The following is a 17,944-nucleotide window of genomic DNA, read 5'->3' as shown; positions in this document are numbered from 1 at the left end:
AAGACACATTAGCCAAGACACATTAGCCAAGACACATTAGCCAAGACACATTAGCCAAGACACCTTAGCCAAGACACATTAGCCAAGACACATTAGCCAAGACACATTAGCCAAGACACCTTAGCCAAGACACCTTAGCCAAGACACCTTAGCCAAGACACATTAGCCAAGACACCTTAGCCAAGACACCTTAGCCAAGACACATTAGCCAAGACACCTTAGCCAAGACACCTTAGCCAAGACACCTTAGCCAAGACACATTAGCCAAGACACCTTAGCCAAGACACATTAGCCAAGACACATTAGCCAAGACACATTAGCCAAGACACATTAGCCAAGACACCTTAGCCAAGACACCTTAGCCAAGACACCTTAGCCAAGACACATTAGCCAAGACACCTTAGCCAAGACACCTTAGCCAAGACACATTAGCCAAGACACATTAGCCAAGACACATTAGCCAAGACACCTTAGCCAAGACACATTAGCCATGACACATTAGCCAAGACACCTTAGCCAAGACACAATAGCCAAGACACCTTAGCCAAGACACCTTAGCCAAGACACCTTAGCCAAGACACCTTAGCCAAGACACATTAGCCAAGACACCTTAGCCAAGACACCTTAGCCAAGACACATTAGCCAAGACACATTAGCCAAGACACATTAGCCAAGACACCTTAGCCAAGACACCTTAGCCAAGACACCTTAGCCAAGACACATTAGCCAAGACACATTAGCCGAGACACATAAGCCAAGACACATTAGCCAAGACACCTTAGCCAAGACACCTTAGCCAAGACACATTAGCCAAGACACCTTAGCCAAGACACCTTAGCCAAGACACATTAGCCAAGACACCTTAGCCAAGACACATTAGCCAAGACACCTTAGCCAAGACACATTAGCCAAGACACATTAGCCAAGACACCTTAGCCAAGACACATTAGCCAAGACACCTTAGCAAAGACACCTTAGCCAAGACACATTAGCCAAGACACATTAGCCAAGACACATTAGCCGAGACACATTAGCCAAGACACATTAGCTAAGACACATTTGCCAAGACACCTTAGCCAAGACACCTTAGCCAAGACACATTAGCCAAGACACATTAGCCAAGACACCTTAGCCAAGACACCTTAGCCAAGACACCTTAGCCAAGACACATTAGCCAAGACACATTAGCCAGGACACATTAGCCAAGACACATTAGCCAAGAAACATTAGCCAAGACACCTTAGCCAAGACACATTAGCCAAGACACCTTAGCCAGGACACATTAGCCAAGACACATTAGCCAAGAAACATTAGCCAAGACACCTTAGCCAAGACACATTAGCCAAAACACATTAGCCAAGACACCTTAGCCGAGACACCTTAGCCAAGACACATTAGGCAAAACACATTAGCCAAGACACATTAGCCAAGACACATTAGCCAAGACACATTAGACAAGACACATTAGCCAAGACACATTAGCCAAGACACATTAGCCAAGACACATTAGCCAAGACACATTAGCAAAGACACATTAGCCAAGACACATTAGCCAAGACACATTAGCCGAGACACATTAGCCAAGACACCTTAGTTAAGACACATTAGCCGAGACACATTAGCCAAGACACAATAGCCAAGACACCTTAGCCAAGACACATTAGCCAAGACACATTAGCCAAGACACATTAGCCAAGACACCTTAGCCAAGACACCTTAGCCAAGACACATTAGCCAAGACACCTTAGCCAAGACACCTTAGCCAAGACACCTTAGCCAAGACACATTAGCCAAGACACCTTAGCCAAGACACATTAGCCAAGACACATTAGCCAAGACACATTAGCCAAGACACATTAGCCAAGACACCTTAGCCAAGACACATTAGCCAAGACACATTAGCCAAGACACCTTAGCCAAGACACATTAGCCAAGACACATTAGCCAAAAAACATTAGCCAAGACACCTTAGCCAAGACACCTTAGCCAAGACACCTTAGCCAAGACACATTAGCCAAGACACCTTAGCCAAGACACATTAGCCAAGACACATTAGCCAAGACACCTTAGCCAAGACACATTAGCCAAAACACTTTAGCCAAGACACCTTAGCCAAGACACCTTAGCCAAGACACATTAGCCAAGACACCTTAGCCAAGACACCTTAGCCAAGACACATTAGCCAAGACACATTAGCCAAGACACCTTAGCCAAGACACCTTAGCCAAGACACCTTAGCCAAGACACTTTAGCCAAGACACCTTAGCCAAGACACATTAGCCAAGACACCTTAGCCAAGACACCTTAGCCAAGACACATTAGCCAAGACACATTAGCCAAGACACATTAGCCAAGACACCTTAGCCAAGACACATTAGCCAAGACACCTTAGCCAAGACACCTTAGCCAAGACACATTAGCCAAGACACATTAGCCAAGACACATTAGCCAAGACACCTTAGCCAAGACACCTTAGCCAAGACACCTTAGCCAAGACACATTAGCCAAGACACATTAGCCAAGACACATTAGCCAAGACACCTTAGCCAAGACACCTTAGCCAAGACACATTAGCCAAGACACCTTAGCCAAGACACATTAGCCAAGACACATTAGAAAAGACACATTAGCCAAGACACATTAGCCAAGACACATTAGCCAAGACACCTTAGCCAAGACACCTTAGCCAAGACACCTTAGCCAAGACACTTTAGCCAAGACACCTTAGCCAAGACACATTAGCCAAGACACCTTAGCCAAGACACCTTAGCCAAGACACATTAGCCAAGACACATTAGCCAAGACACATTAGCCAAGACACCTTAGCCAAGACACATTAGCCAAGACACCTTAGCCAAGACACCTTAGCCAAGACACATTAGCCAAGACACATTAGCCAAGACACATTAGCCAAGACACCTTAGCCAAGACACCTTAGCCAAGACACCTTAGCCAAGACACATTAGCCAAGACACCTTAGCCAAGACACATAAGCCAAGACACATTAGCCAAGACACATTAGCCAAGACACATTAGCCAAGACACCTTAGCCAAGACACATTAGCCAAGACACATTAGCCAAGACACATTAGCCAAGACACATTAGCCAAGACACCTTAGCCAAGACACCTTAGCCAAGACACATTAGCCAAAACACATTAGCCAAGACACCTTAGCCAAGACACCTTAGCCAAGACACATTAGCCAAGACACCTTAGCCAAGACACCTTAGCCAAGACACCTTAGCCAAGACACATTAGCCAAGACACCTTAGCCAAGACACATTAGCCAAGACACATTAGAAAAGACACATTAGCCAAGACACATTAGCCAAGACACATTAGCCAAGACACCTTAGCCAAGACACCTTAGCCAAGACACATTAGCCAAAACACATTAGCCAAGACACCTTAGCCGAGACACCTTAGCCAAGACACATTAGGCAAAACACATTAGCCAAGACACATTAGCCAAGACACATTAGCCAAGACACATTAGACAAGACACATTAGCCAAGACACATTAGCCAAGACACATTAGCCAAGACACATTAGCCAAGACACATTAGCAAAGACACATTAGCCAAGACACATTAGCCAAGACACATTAGCCGAGACACATTAGCCAAGACACCTTAGTTAAGACACATTAGCCGAGACACATTAGCCAAGACACAATAGCCAAGACACCTTAGCCAAGACACATTAGCCAAGACACATTAGCCAAGACACATTAGCCAAGACACCTTAGCCAAGACACCTTAGCCAAGACACATTAGCCAAGACACCTTAGCCAAGACACCTTAGCCAAGACACCTTAGCCAAGACACATTAGCCAAGACACCTTAGCCAAGACACATTAGCCAAGACACATTAGCCAAGACACATTAGCCAAGACACATTAGCCAAGACACCTTAGCCAAGACACATTAGCCAAGACACATTAGCCAAGACACCTTAGCCAAGACACATTAGCCAAGACACATTAGCCAAAAAACATTAGCCAAGACACCTTAGCCAAGACACCTTAGCCAAGACACCTTAGCCAAGACACATTAGCCAAGACACCTTAGCCAAGACACATTAGCCAAGACACATTAGCCAAGACACCTTAGCCAAGACACATTAGCCAAAACACTTTAGCCAAGACACCTTAGCCAAGACACCTTAGCCAAGACACATTAGCCAAGACACCTTAGCCAAGACACCTTAGCCAAGACACATTAGCCAAGACACATTAGCCAAGACACCTTAGCCAAGACACCTTAGCCAAGACACCTTAGCCAAGACACTTTAGCCAAGACACCTTAGCCAAGACACATTAGCCAAGACACCTTAGCCAAGACACCTTAGCCAAGACACATTAGCCAAGACACATTAGCCAAGACACATTAGCCAAGACACCTTAGCCAAGACACATTAGCCAAGACACCTTAGCCAAGACACCTTAGCCAAGACACATTAGCCAAGACACATTAGCCAAGACACATTAGCCAAGACACCTTAGCCAAGACACCTTAGCCAAGACACCTTAGCCAAGACACATTAGCCAAGACACCTTAGCCAAGACACATAAGCCAAGACACATTAGCCAAGACACATTAGCCAAGACACATTAGCCAAGACACCTTAGCCAAGACACATTAGCCAAGACACATTAGCCAAGACACATTAGCCAAGACACATTAGCCAAGACACCTTAGCCAAGACACCTTAGCCAAGACACATTAGCCAAAACACATTAGCCAAGACACCTTAGCCAAGACACCTTAGCCAAGACACATTAGCCAAGACACCTTAGCCAAGACACCTTAGCCAAGACACCTTAGCCAAGACACATTAGCCAAGACACCTTAGCCAAGACACATTAGCCAAGACACATTAGAAAAGACACATTAGCCAAGACACATTAGCCAAGACACCTTAGCCAAGACACCTTAGCCAAGACACCTTAGCCAAGACACATTAGCCAAGACACCTTAGCCAAGACACATTAGCCAAGACACATTAGCCAAGACACATTAGCCAAGACACCTTAGCCAAGACACATTAGCCAAGACACATTAGCCAAGACACATTAGCCAAGACACATTAGCCAAGACACCTTAGCCAAGACACATTAGCCAAGACACATTAGCCAAGACACATTAGCCAAGACACATTAGCCAAGACACCTTAGCCAAGACACCTTAGCCAAGACACATTAGCCAAGACACATTAGCCAAGACACATTAGCCAAGACACCTTAGCCAAGACACCTTAGCCAAGACACCTTAGCCAAGACACCTTAGCCAAGACACATTAGCCAAGACACCTTAGCCAAGACACATTAGCCAAGACACATTAGCCAAGACACATTAGCCAAGACACATTAGCCAAGACACCTTAGCCAAGACACATTAGCCAAGACACATTAGCCAAGACACATTAGCCAAGACACATTAGCCAAGACACCTTAGCCAAGACACATCAGCCAAAACACATTAGCCAAGACACCTTAGCCAAGACACCTTAGCCAAGACACATTAGCCAAGACACCTTAGCCAAGATACCTTAGCCAAGACACATTAGCCAAGACACCTTAGCCAAGACACATTAGCCAAGACACATTAGAAAAGACACATTAGCCAAGACACATTAGCCAAGACACATTAGCCAAGACACATTAGCCAAGACACATTAGCCAAGACACATTAGCCAAGACACCTTAGCCAAGACACATTAGCCAAGACACATTAGCCAAAAAACATTAGCCAAAAAACATTAGCCAAGACACCTTAGCCAAGACACCTTAGCCAAGACACCTTAGCCAAGACACATTAGCCAAGACACCTTAGCCAAGACACATTAGCCAAGACACATTAGCCAAGACACCTTAGCCAAGACACATTAGCCAAGACACCTTAGCCAAGACACATTAGCCAAAACACTTTAGCCAAGACACCTTAGCCAAGACACCTTAGCCAAGACACATTAGCCAAGACACCTTAGCCAAGACACATTAGCCAAGACACATTAGCCAAGACACATTAGCCAAGACACATTAGCCAAGACACCTTAGCCAAGACACATTAGCCAAGACACATTAGCCAAAAAACATTAGCCAAGACACCTTAGCCAAGACACCTTAGCCAAGACACCTTAGCCAAGACACATTAGCCAAGACACCTTAGCCAAGACACATTAGCCAAGACACATTAGCCAAGACACCTTAGCCAAGACACATTAGCCAAGACACCTTAGCCAAGACACATTAGCCAAAACACTTTAGCCAAGACACATTAGCCAAGACACCTTAGCCAAGACACCTTAGCCAAGACACATTAGCCAAGACACATTAGCCAAGACACCTTAGCCAAGACACCTTAGCCAAGACACCTTAGCCAAGACACTTTAGCCAAGACACCTTAGCCAAGACACATTAGCCAAGACACCTTAGCCAAGACACCTTAGCCAAGACACATTAGCCAAGACACATTAGCCAAGACACATTAGCCAAGACACATTAGCCAAGACACCTTAGCCAAGACACCTTAGCCAAGACACATTAGCCAAGACACATTAGCCAAGACACATTAGCCAAGACACCTTAGCCAAGACACCTTAGCCAAGACACCTTAGCCAAGACACCTTAGCCAAGACACATTAGCCAAGACACCTTAGCCAAGACACATTAGCCAAGACACATTAGCCAAGACACATTAGCCAAGACACCTTAGCCAAGACACATTAGCCAAGACACATTAGCCAAGACACATTAGCCAAGACACATTAGCCAAGACACCTTAGCCAAGACACCTTAGCCAAGACACATTAGCCAAAACACATTAGCCAAGACACCTTAGCCAAGACACCATAGCCAAGACACATTAGCCAAGACACATTAGCCAAGACACCTTAGCCAAGACACATTAGCCAAGACACCTTAGCCAAGACACATTAGCCAAAACACTTTAGCCAAGACACCTTAGCCAAGACACCTTAGCCAAGACACATTAGCCAAGACACCTTAGCCAAGACACATTAGCCAAGACACATTAGCCAAGACACATTAGCCAAGACACATTAGCCAAGACACCTTAGCCAAGACACATTAGCCAAGACACATTAGCCAAAAAACATTAGCCAAGACACCTTAGCCAAGACACCTTAGCCAAGACACCTTAGCCAAGACACATTAGCCAAGACACCTTAGCCAAGACACATTAGCCAAGACACATTAGCCAAGACACCTTAGCCAAGACACCTTAGCCAAGACACCTTAGCCAAGACACCTTAGCCAAGACACATTAGCCAAGACACCTTAGCCAAGACACATTAGCCAAGACACATTAGCCAAGACACATTAGCCAAGACACCTTAGCCAAGACACATTAGCCAAGACACATTAGCCAAGACACATTAGCCAAGACACATTAGCCAAGACACCTTAGCCAAGACACCTTAGCCAAGACACATTAGCCAAAACACATTAGCCAAGACACCTTAGCCAAGACACCATAGCCAAGACACATTAGCCAAGACACATTAGCCAAGACACCTTAGCCAAGACACATTAGCCAAGACACCTTAGCCAAGACACATTAGCCAAAACACTTTAGCCAAGACACCTTAGCCAAGACACCTTAGCCAAGACACATTAGCCAAGACACCTTAGCCAAGACACATTAGCCAAGACACATTAGCCAAGACACATTAGCCAAGACACATTAGCCAAGACACCTTAGCCAAGACACATTAGCCAAGACACATTAGCCAAAAAACATTAGCCAAGACACCTTAGCCAAGACACCTTAGCCAAGACACCTTAGCCAAGACACATTAGCCAAGACACCTTAGCCAAGACACATTAGCCAAGACACATTAGCCAAGACACCTTAGCCAAGACACATTAGCCAAGACACCTTAGCCAAGACACCTTAGCCAAGACACCTTAGCCAAGACACATTAGCCAAGACACCTTAGCCAAGACACCTTAGCCAAGACACATTAGCCAAGACACATTAGCCAAGACACCTTAGCCAAGACACCTTAGCCAAGACACCTTAGCCAAGACACTTTAGCCAAGACACCTTAGCCAAGACACATTAGCCAAGACACCTTAGCCAAGACACCTTAGCCAAGACACATTAGCCAAGACACATTAGCCAAGACACATTAGCCAAGACACATTAGCCAAGACACCTTAGCCAAGACACCTTAGCCAAGACACATTAGCCAAGACACATTAGCCAAGACACATTAGCCAAGACACCTTAGCCAAGACACCTTAGCCAAGACACCTTAGCCAAGACACCTTAGCCAAGACACATTAGCCAAGACACCTTAGCCAAGACACATTAGCCAAGACACATTAGCCAAGACACATTAGCCAAGACACCTTAGCCAAGACACATTAGCCAAGACACATTAGCCAAGACACATTAGCCAAGACACATTAGCCAAGACACCTTAGCCAAGACACCTTAGCCAAGACACATTAGCCAAAACACATTAGCCAAGACACCTTAGCCAAGACACCATAGCCAAGACACATTAGCCAAGACACCTTAGCCAAGACACCTTAGCCAAGACACCTTAGCCAAGACACATTAGCCAAGACACCTTAGCCAAGACACATTAGCCAAGACACATTAGAAAAGACACATTAGCCAAGACACATTAGCCAAGACACCTTAGCCAAGACACCTTAGCCAAGACACCTTAGCCAAGACACATTAGCCAAGACACCTTAGCCAAGACACATTAGCCAAGACACATTAGCCAAGACACATTAGCCAAGACACCTTAGCCAAGACACATTAGCCAAGACACATTAGCCAAGACACATTAGCCAAGACACCTTAGCCAAGACACATTAGCCAAGACACATTAGCCAAGACACCTTAGCCAAGACACCTTAGCCAAGACACATTAGCCAAGACACATTAGCCAAGACACCTTAGCCAAGACACCTTAGCCAAGACACATTAGCCAAGACACATTAGCCAAGACACATTAGCCAAGACACATTAGCCAAGACACATTAGCCAAGACACATTAGCCAAGACACCTTAGCCAAGACACATTAGCCAAGACACATTAGCCAAGACACATTAGCCAAGACACATTAGCCAAGACACATTAGCCAAGACACCTTAGCCAAGACACATTAGCCAAGACACATTAGCCAAGACACATTAGCCAAGACACCTTAGCCAAGACACCTTAGCCAAGACACCTTAGCCAAGACACATTAGCCAAGACAAATTAGCCAAGACACCTTAGCCAAGACACATTAGCCGAGACACATTAGCCAAGACACTTTAGCCGAGACACATTAGCCAAGACACATTAGCCAAGACACATTAGCCAAGACACCTTAGCCAAGACACATTAGCCAAGACACATTAGCCAAGACACACTTGATAAGACACCTTAGCCGAGACACATTAGCCAAGACACATTAGCCAAGACACATTAGCCAAGACACATTAGCCAAGACACATTAGCCAAGACACATTAGCCAAGACACCTTAGCCAAGACACATTAGCCAAGACACATTAGCCAAGACACATTAGCCAAGACACCTTAGCCAAGACACCTTAGCCAAGACACCTTAGCCAAGACACATTAGCCAAGACACCTTAGCCAAGACACCTTAGCCAAGACACATTAGCCAAGACACCTTAGCCAAGACACCTTAGCCAAGACACCTTAGCCAAGACACATTAGCCAAGACACCTTAGCCAAGACACATTAGCCAAGACACATTAGCCAAGACACATTAGCCAAGACACATTAGCCAAGACACCTTAGCCAAGACACCTTAGCCAAGACACCTTAGCCAAGACACATTAGCCAAGACACCTTAGCCAAGACACCTTAGCCAAGACACATTAGCCAAGACACATTAGCCAAGACACATTAGCCAAGACACCTTAGCCAAGACACATTAGCCATGACACATTAGCCAAGACACCTTAGCCAAGACACAATAGCCAAGACACCTTAGCCAAGACACCTTAGCCAAGACACCTTAGCCAAGACACCTTAGCCAAGACACATTAGCCAAGACACCTTAGCCAAGACACCTTAGCCAAGACACATTAGCCAAGACACATTAGCCAAGACACATTAGCCAAGACACCTTAGCCAAGACACCTTAGCCAAGACACCTTAGCCAAGACACATTAGCCAAGACACATTAGCCGAGACACATAAGCCAAGACACATTAGCCAAGACACCTTAGCCAAGACACCTTAGCCAAGACACATTAGCCAAGACACCTTAGCCAAGACACCTTAGCCAAGACACATTAGCCAAGACACCTTAGCCAAGACACATTAGCCAAGACACCTTAGCCAAGACACATTAGCCAAGACACATTAGCCAAGACACCTTAGCCAAGACACATTAGCCAAGACACCTTAGCAAAGACACCTTAGCCAAGACACATTAGCCAAGACACATTAGCCAAGACACATTAGCCGAGACACATTAGCCAAGACACATTAGCCAAGACACATTAGCCAAGACACCTTAGCCAAGACACCTTAGCCAAGACACATTAGCCAAGACACATTAGCCAAGACACCTTAGCCAAGACACCTTAGCCAAGACACCTTAGCCAAGACACATTAGCCAAGACACCTTAGCCAAGACACATTAGCCAAGACACCTTAGCCAAGACACCTTAGCCAAGACACCTTAGCCAAGACACCTTAGCCAAGACACCTTAGCCAAGACACATTAGCCAAGACACATTAGCCAAGACACATTAGCCAAGACACCTTAGCCAAGACACATTAGCCATGACACATTAGCCAAGACACCTTAGCCAAGACACATTAGCCAAGACACATTAGCCAAGACACCTTAGCCAAGACACCTTAGCCAAGACACCTTAGCCAAGACACCTTAGCCAAGACACATTAGCCAAGACACATTAGCCAGGACACATTAGCCAAGACACATTAGCCAAGAAACATTAGCCAAGACACCTTAGCCAAGACACATTAGCCAAAACACATTAGCCAAGACACCTTAGCCGAGACACCTTAGCCAAGACACATTAGCCAAAACACATTAGCCAAGACACATTAGCCAAGACACATTAGCCAAGACACATTAGACAAGACACATTAGCCAAGACACATTAGCCAAGACACATTAGCCAAGACACATTAGCCAAGACACATTAGCAAAGACACATTAGCCAAGACACATTAGCCAAGACACATTAGCCGAGACACATTAGCCAAGACACCTTAGTTAAGACACATTAGCCGAGACACATTAGCCAAGACACAATAGCCAAGACACCTTAGCCAAGACACATTAGCCAAGACACATTAGCCAAGACACATTAGCCAAGACACATTAGCCAAGACACCTTAGCCAAGACACATTAGCCAAGACACATTAGCCAAAAAACATTAGCCAAGACACCTTAGCCAAGACACCTTAGCCAAGACACCTTAGCCAAGACACATTAGCCAAGACACCTTAGCCAAGACACATTAGCCAAGACACATTAGCCAAGACACCTTAGCCAAGACACATTAGCCAAAACACTTTAGCCAAGACACCTTAGCCAAGACACCTTAGCCAAGACACATTAGCCAAGACACCTTAGCCAAGACACCTTAGCCAAGACACATTAGCCAAGACACATTAGCCAAGACACCTTAGCCAAGACACCTTAGCCAAGACACCTTAGCCAAGACACTTTAGCCAAGACACCTTAGCCAAGACACATTAGCCAAGACACCTTAGCCAAGACACCTTAGCCAAGACACATTAGCCAAGACACATTAGCCAAGACACATTAGCCAAGACACCTTAGCCAAGACACATTAGCCAAGACACCTTAGCCAAGACACCTTAGCCAAGACACATTAGCCAAGACACATTAGCCAAGACACATTAGCCAAGACACCTTAGCCAAGACACCTTAGCCAAGACACCTTAGCCAAGACACCTTAGCCAAGACACATTAGCCAAGACACCTTAGCCAAGACACATTAGCCAAGACACATTAGCCAAGACACATTAGCCAAGACACATTAGCCAAGACACCTTAGCCAAGACACATTAGCCAAGACACATTAGCCAAGACACATTAGCCAAGACACATTAGCCAAGACACCTTAGCCAAGACACCTTAGCCAAGACACATTAGCCAAAACACATTAGCCAAGACACCTTAGCCAAGACACCTTAGCCAAGACACATTAGCCAAGACACCTTAGCCAAGACACCTTAGCCAAGACACCTTAGCCAAGACACATTAGCCAAGACACCTTAGCCAAGACACATTAGCCAAGACACATTAGAAAAGACACATTAGCCAAGACACATTAGCCAAGACACCTTAGCCAAGACACCTTAGCCAAGACACCTTAGCCAAGACACATTAGCCAAGACACCTTAGCCAAGACACATTAGCCAAGACACATTAGCCAAGACACATTAGCCAAGACACCTTAGCCAAGACACATTAGCCAAGACACATTAGCCAAGACACATTAGCCAAGACACATTAGCCAAGACACCTTAGCCAAGACACATTAGCCAAGACACATTAGCCAAGACACATTAGCCAAGACACATTAGCCAAGACACCTTAGCCAAGACACCTTAGCCAAGACACATTAGCCAAGACACATTAGCCAAGACACATTAGCCAAGACACCTTAGCCAAGACACCTTAGCCAAGACACCTTAGCCAAGACACCTTAGCCAAGACACATTAGCCAAGACACCTTAGCCAAGACACATTAGCCAAGACACATTAGCCAAGACACATTAGCCAAGACACATTAGCCAAGACACCTTAGCCAAGACACATTAGCCAAGACACATTAGCCAAGACACATTAGCCAAGACACATTAGCCAAGACACCTTAGCCAAGACACATCAGCCAAAACACATTAGCCAAGACACCTTAGCCAAGACACCTTAGCCAAGACACATTAGCCAAGACACCTTAGCCAAGATACCTTAGCCAAGACACATTAGCCAAGACACCTTAGCCAAGACACATTAGCCAAGACACATTAGAAAAGACACATTAGCCAAGACACATTAGCCAAGACACATTAGCCAAGACACATTAGCCAAGACACATTAGCCAAGACACATTAGCCAAGACACCTTAGCCAAGACACATTAGCCAAGACACATTAGCCAAAAAACATTAGCCAAAAAACATTAGCCAAGACACCTTAGCCAAGACACCTTAGCCAAGACACCTTAGCCAAGACACATTAGCCAAGACACCTTAGCCAAGACACATTAGCCAAGACACATTAGCCAAGACACCTTAGCCAAGACACATTAGCCAAGACACCTTAGCCAAGACACATTAGCCAAAACACTTTAGCCAAGACACCTTAGCCAAGACACCTTAGCCAAGACACATTAGCCAAGACACCTTAGCCAAGACACATTAGCCAAGACACCTTAGCCAAGACACATTAGCCAAGACACATTAGCCAAAAAACATTAGCCAAGACACCTTAGCCAAGACACCTTAGCCAAGACACCTTAGCCAAGACACCTTAGCCAAGAGAGCTTAGCCAAGACACATTAGCCAAGACACATTAGCCAAGACACCTTAGCCAAGACACATTAGCCAAGACACCTTAGCCAAGACACATTAGCCAAAACACTTTAGCCAAGACACCTTAGCCAAGACACCTTAGCCAAGACACATTAGCCAAGACACCTTAGCCAAGACACCTTAGCCAAGACACATTAGCCAAGACACATTAGCCAAGACACCTTAGCCAAGACACCTTAGCCAAGACACCTTAGCCAAGACACTTTAGCCAAGACACCTTAGCCAAGACACATTAGCCAAGACACCTTAGCCAAGACACCTTAGCCAAGACACATTAGCCAAGACACATTAGCCAAGACACATTAGCCAAGACACATTAGCCAAGACACATTAGCCAAGACACCTTAGCCAAGACACCTTAGCCAAGACACATTAGCCAAGACACATTAGCCAAGACACATTAGCCAAGACACCTTAGCCAAGACACCTTAGCCAAGACACCTTAGCCAAGACACCTTAGCCAAGACACATTAGCCAAGACACCTTAGCCAAGACACATTAGCCAAGACACATTAGCCAAGACACATTAGCCAAGACACCTTAGCCAAGACACATTAGCCAAGACACATTAGCCAAGACACATTAGCCAAGACACATTAGCCAAGACACCTTAGCCAAGACACCTTAGCCAAGACACATTAGCCAAAACACATTAGCCAAGACACCTTAGCCAAGACACCATAGCCAAGACACATTAGCCAAGACACCTTAGCCAAGACACCTTAGCCAAGACACCTTAGCCAAGACACATTAGCCAAGACACCTTAGCCAAGACACATTAGCCAAGACACATTAGAAAAGACACATTAGCCAAGACACATTAGCCAAGACACCTTAGCCAAGACACCTTAGCCAAGACACCTTAGCCAAGACACATTAGCCAAGACACCTTAGCCAAGACACATTAGCCAAGACACATTAGCCAAGACACATTAGCCAAGACACCTTAGCCAAGACACATTAGCCAAGACACATTAGCCAAGACACATTAGCCAAGACACCTTAGCCAAGACACATTAGCCAAGACACATTAGCCAAGACACATTAGCCAAGACACATTAGCCAAGACACCTTAGCCAAGACACCTTAGCCAAGACACATTAGCCAAGACACATTAGCCAAGACACATTAGCCAAGACACCTTAGCCAAGACACCTTAGCCAAGACACCTTAGCCAAGACACCTTAGCCAAGACACATTAGCCAAGACACCTTAGCCAAGACACATTAGCCAAGACACATTAGCCAAGACACATTAGCCAAGACACATTAGCCAAGACACCTTAGCCAAGACACATTAGCCAAGACACATTAGCCAAGACACATTAGCCAAGACACCTTAGCCAAGACACCTTAGCCAAGACACCTTAGCCAAGACACATCAGCCAAAACACATTAGCCAAGACACCTTAGCCAAGACACCTTAGCCAAGACACATTAGCCAAGACACCTTAGCCAAGACACCTTAGCCAAGACACATTAGCCAAGACACCTTAGCCAAGACACATTAGCCAAGACACATTAGAAAAGACACATTAGCCAAGACACATTAGCCAAGACACCTTAGCCAAGACACCTTAGCCAAGACACCTTAGCCAAGACACCTTAGCCAAGACACATTAGCCAAAACACATTAGCCAAGACACCTTAGCCAAGACACCTTAGCCAAGACACATTAGCCAAGACACCTTAGCCAAGACACCTTAGCCAAGACACATTAGCCAAGACACCTTAGCCAAGACACATTAGCCAAGACACATTAGCCAAGACACATTAGCCAAGACACATTAGCCAAGACACCTTAGCCAAGACACCTTAGCCAAGACACATTAGCCAAAACACATTAGAAAAGACACCTTAGCCAAGACACCTTAGCCAAGACACATTAGCCAAGACACCTTAGCCAAGACACCTTAGCCAAGACACCTTAGCCAAGACACATTAGCCAAGACACCTTAGCCAAGACACATTAGCCAAGACACCTTAGCCAAGACACCTTAGCCAAGACACCTTAGCCAAGACACATTAGCCAAGACACCTTAGCCAAGACACATTAGCCAAGACACCTTAGCCAAGACACCTTAGCCAAGACACCTTAGCCAAGACACATTAGCCAAGACACCTTAGCCAAGACACATTAGCCAAGACACATTAGCCAAGACACATTAGCCAAGACACCTTAGCCAAGACACATTAGCCAAGACACCTTAGCCAAGACACCTTAGCCAAGACCCATTAGCCAAGACACATTAGCCAAGACACCTTAGCCAAGACACCTTAGCCAAGACACATTAGCCAAGACACATTAGCCAAGACACATTAGCCAAGACACCTTAGCCAAGACACCTTAGCCAAGACCCATTAGCCAAGACACATTAGCCAAGACACCTTAGAAAAGACACATTAGCCAAGACACATTAGCCAAGACACCTTAGCCAAGACACATTAGCCAAGACACATTAGCCAAGACACATTAGCCAAGACACCTTAGCCAAGACACATTAGCCAAGACACATTAGCCAAGACACATTAGCCAAGACACATTAGCCAAGACACCATAGCCAAGACACATTAGCCGAGACACATTAGCCAAGACACATTAGCCAAGACACCTTAGCCAAGACACCTTAGCCAAGACACCTTAGCCAAGACCCATTAGCCAAGACACATTAGCCAAGACACCTTAGCCAAGACACCTTAGCCAAGACACATTAGCCAAGACACCTTAGCCAAGACACATTAGCCAAGACACATTAGCCAAGACACATTAGCCAAGACACCTTAGCCAAGACACCTTAGCCAAGACCCATTAGCCAAGACGCATTAGCCAAGACACCTTAGCCAAGACACCTTAGCCAAGACACCTCAGCCAAGACACATTAGCCAAGACACCTTAGCCAAGACACATTAGCCAAGACACATTAGCCAAGACACATTAGCCAAGACACCTTAGCCAAGACACATTAGCCAAGACACCTTAGCCAAGACACCTTAGCCAAGACACCTTAGCCAAGACACATTAGCCAAGACACCTTAGCCAAGACACATTAGCCAAGACACCTTAGCCAAGACACCTTAGCCAAGACACCTTAGCCAAGACACCTTAGCCAAGACACATTAGCCAAGACACCTTAGCCAAGACACCTTAGCCAAGACACCTTAGCCAAGACACATTAGCCAAGACACATTAGCCAAGACACCTTAGAAAAGACACATTAGCCAAGACACATTAGCCAAGACACCTTAGCCAAGACACATTAGCCAAGACACCTTAGCCAAGACACATTAGCCAAGACACATTAGCCAAGACACATTAGCCAAGACACCTTAGCCAAGACACATTAGCCAAGACACCTTAGCCAAGACACCTTAGCCAAGACACCTTAGCCAAGACACATTAGCCAAGACACCTTAGCCAAGACACCTTAGCCAAGACACATTTGCCAAGACACCTTAGCCAAGACACATTAGCCAAGACACATTAGCCAAGACACCTTAGCCAAGACACCTTAGCCAAGACACCTTAGCCAAGACACATTAGTCAAGACACCTTAGCCAAGACACATTAGCCAAGACACATTAGCCAAGACACCTTAGCCAAGACACCTTAGCCAAGACACCTTAGCCAAGACACATTAGCCAAGACACCTTAGCCAAGACACCTTAGCCAAGACACATAAGCCAAGACACATTAGCCAAGACACATTAGCCAAGACACATTAGCCAAGACACCTTAGCCAAGACACATTAGCCGAGACACATAAGCCAAGACACATTAGCCAAGACACCTTAGCCAAGACACATTAGCCAAGACACATTAGCCAAGACACATTAGCCAAGACACCTTAGCCAAGACACATAAGCTAAAACACCTTAGCCAAGACACCTTAGCCAAGACACCTTAGCCAAGACACATTAGCCAAGACACTTTAGCCAAGACACATTAGCCAAGACACATTAGCCGAGACACATTAGCCAAGACACCTTAGCCAAGACACATAAGCCAAGACACATTAGCCAAGACACCTTAGCCAAGACACCTTAGCCAAGACACCTTAGCCAAGACACATTAGCCAAGACACCTTAGCCAAGACACCTTAGCCAAGACACCTTAGCCAAGACACATTAGCCAAGACACCTTAGCCAAAACACATTAGCCAAGACACCTTAGCTAAGACACCTTAGCCAAGACACATAAGCCAAGACACATTAGCCAAGACACATTAGCCAAGACACATTAGCCAAGACACCTTAGCCAAGACACATTAGCCAAGACACATCAGCCAAGACACCTTAGCCAAGACACCTTAGCCAAGACACCTTAGCCAAGACACATT

General features: G+C 45.6%; 1 long non-coding RNA gene across 1 annotated transcript; it reads right to left on the bottom strand.

Annotated features, from left to right (window-relative positions):
* Positions 1-8,752: 8,752 nt before the first annotated feature.
* On the bottom strand, positions 8,753-17,450 carry LOC125774512 (uncharacterized). The gene is made up of 3 exons (XR_007420990.1): positions 16,444-17,450; positions 15,814-16,331; positions 8,753-9,135 (listed from the first exon to the last, which is right to left on the bottom strand). It is a non-coding gene; the product is annotated as an uncharacterized LOC125774512 (long non-coding RNA).
* Positions 17,451-17,944: the final 494 nt, after the last annotated feature.

The sequence above is a fragment of the Anopheles funestus genome, unplaced genomic scaffold, assembly GCF_943734845.2.
Source record: "Anopheles funestus unplaced genomic scaffold, idAnoFuneDA-416_04 scaffold_16_ctg1, whole genome shotgun sequence".
In the NCBI taxonomy this organism is placed as follows: domain Eukaryota; kingdom Metazoa; phylum Arthropoda; class Insecta; order Diptera; family Culicidae; genus Anopheles; species Anopheles funestus.
The sequence above is the reverse complement of the archived record's forward strand: the minus strand, read 5'-3'. Positions and strand labels throughout refer to the sequence as shown.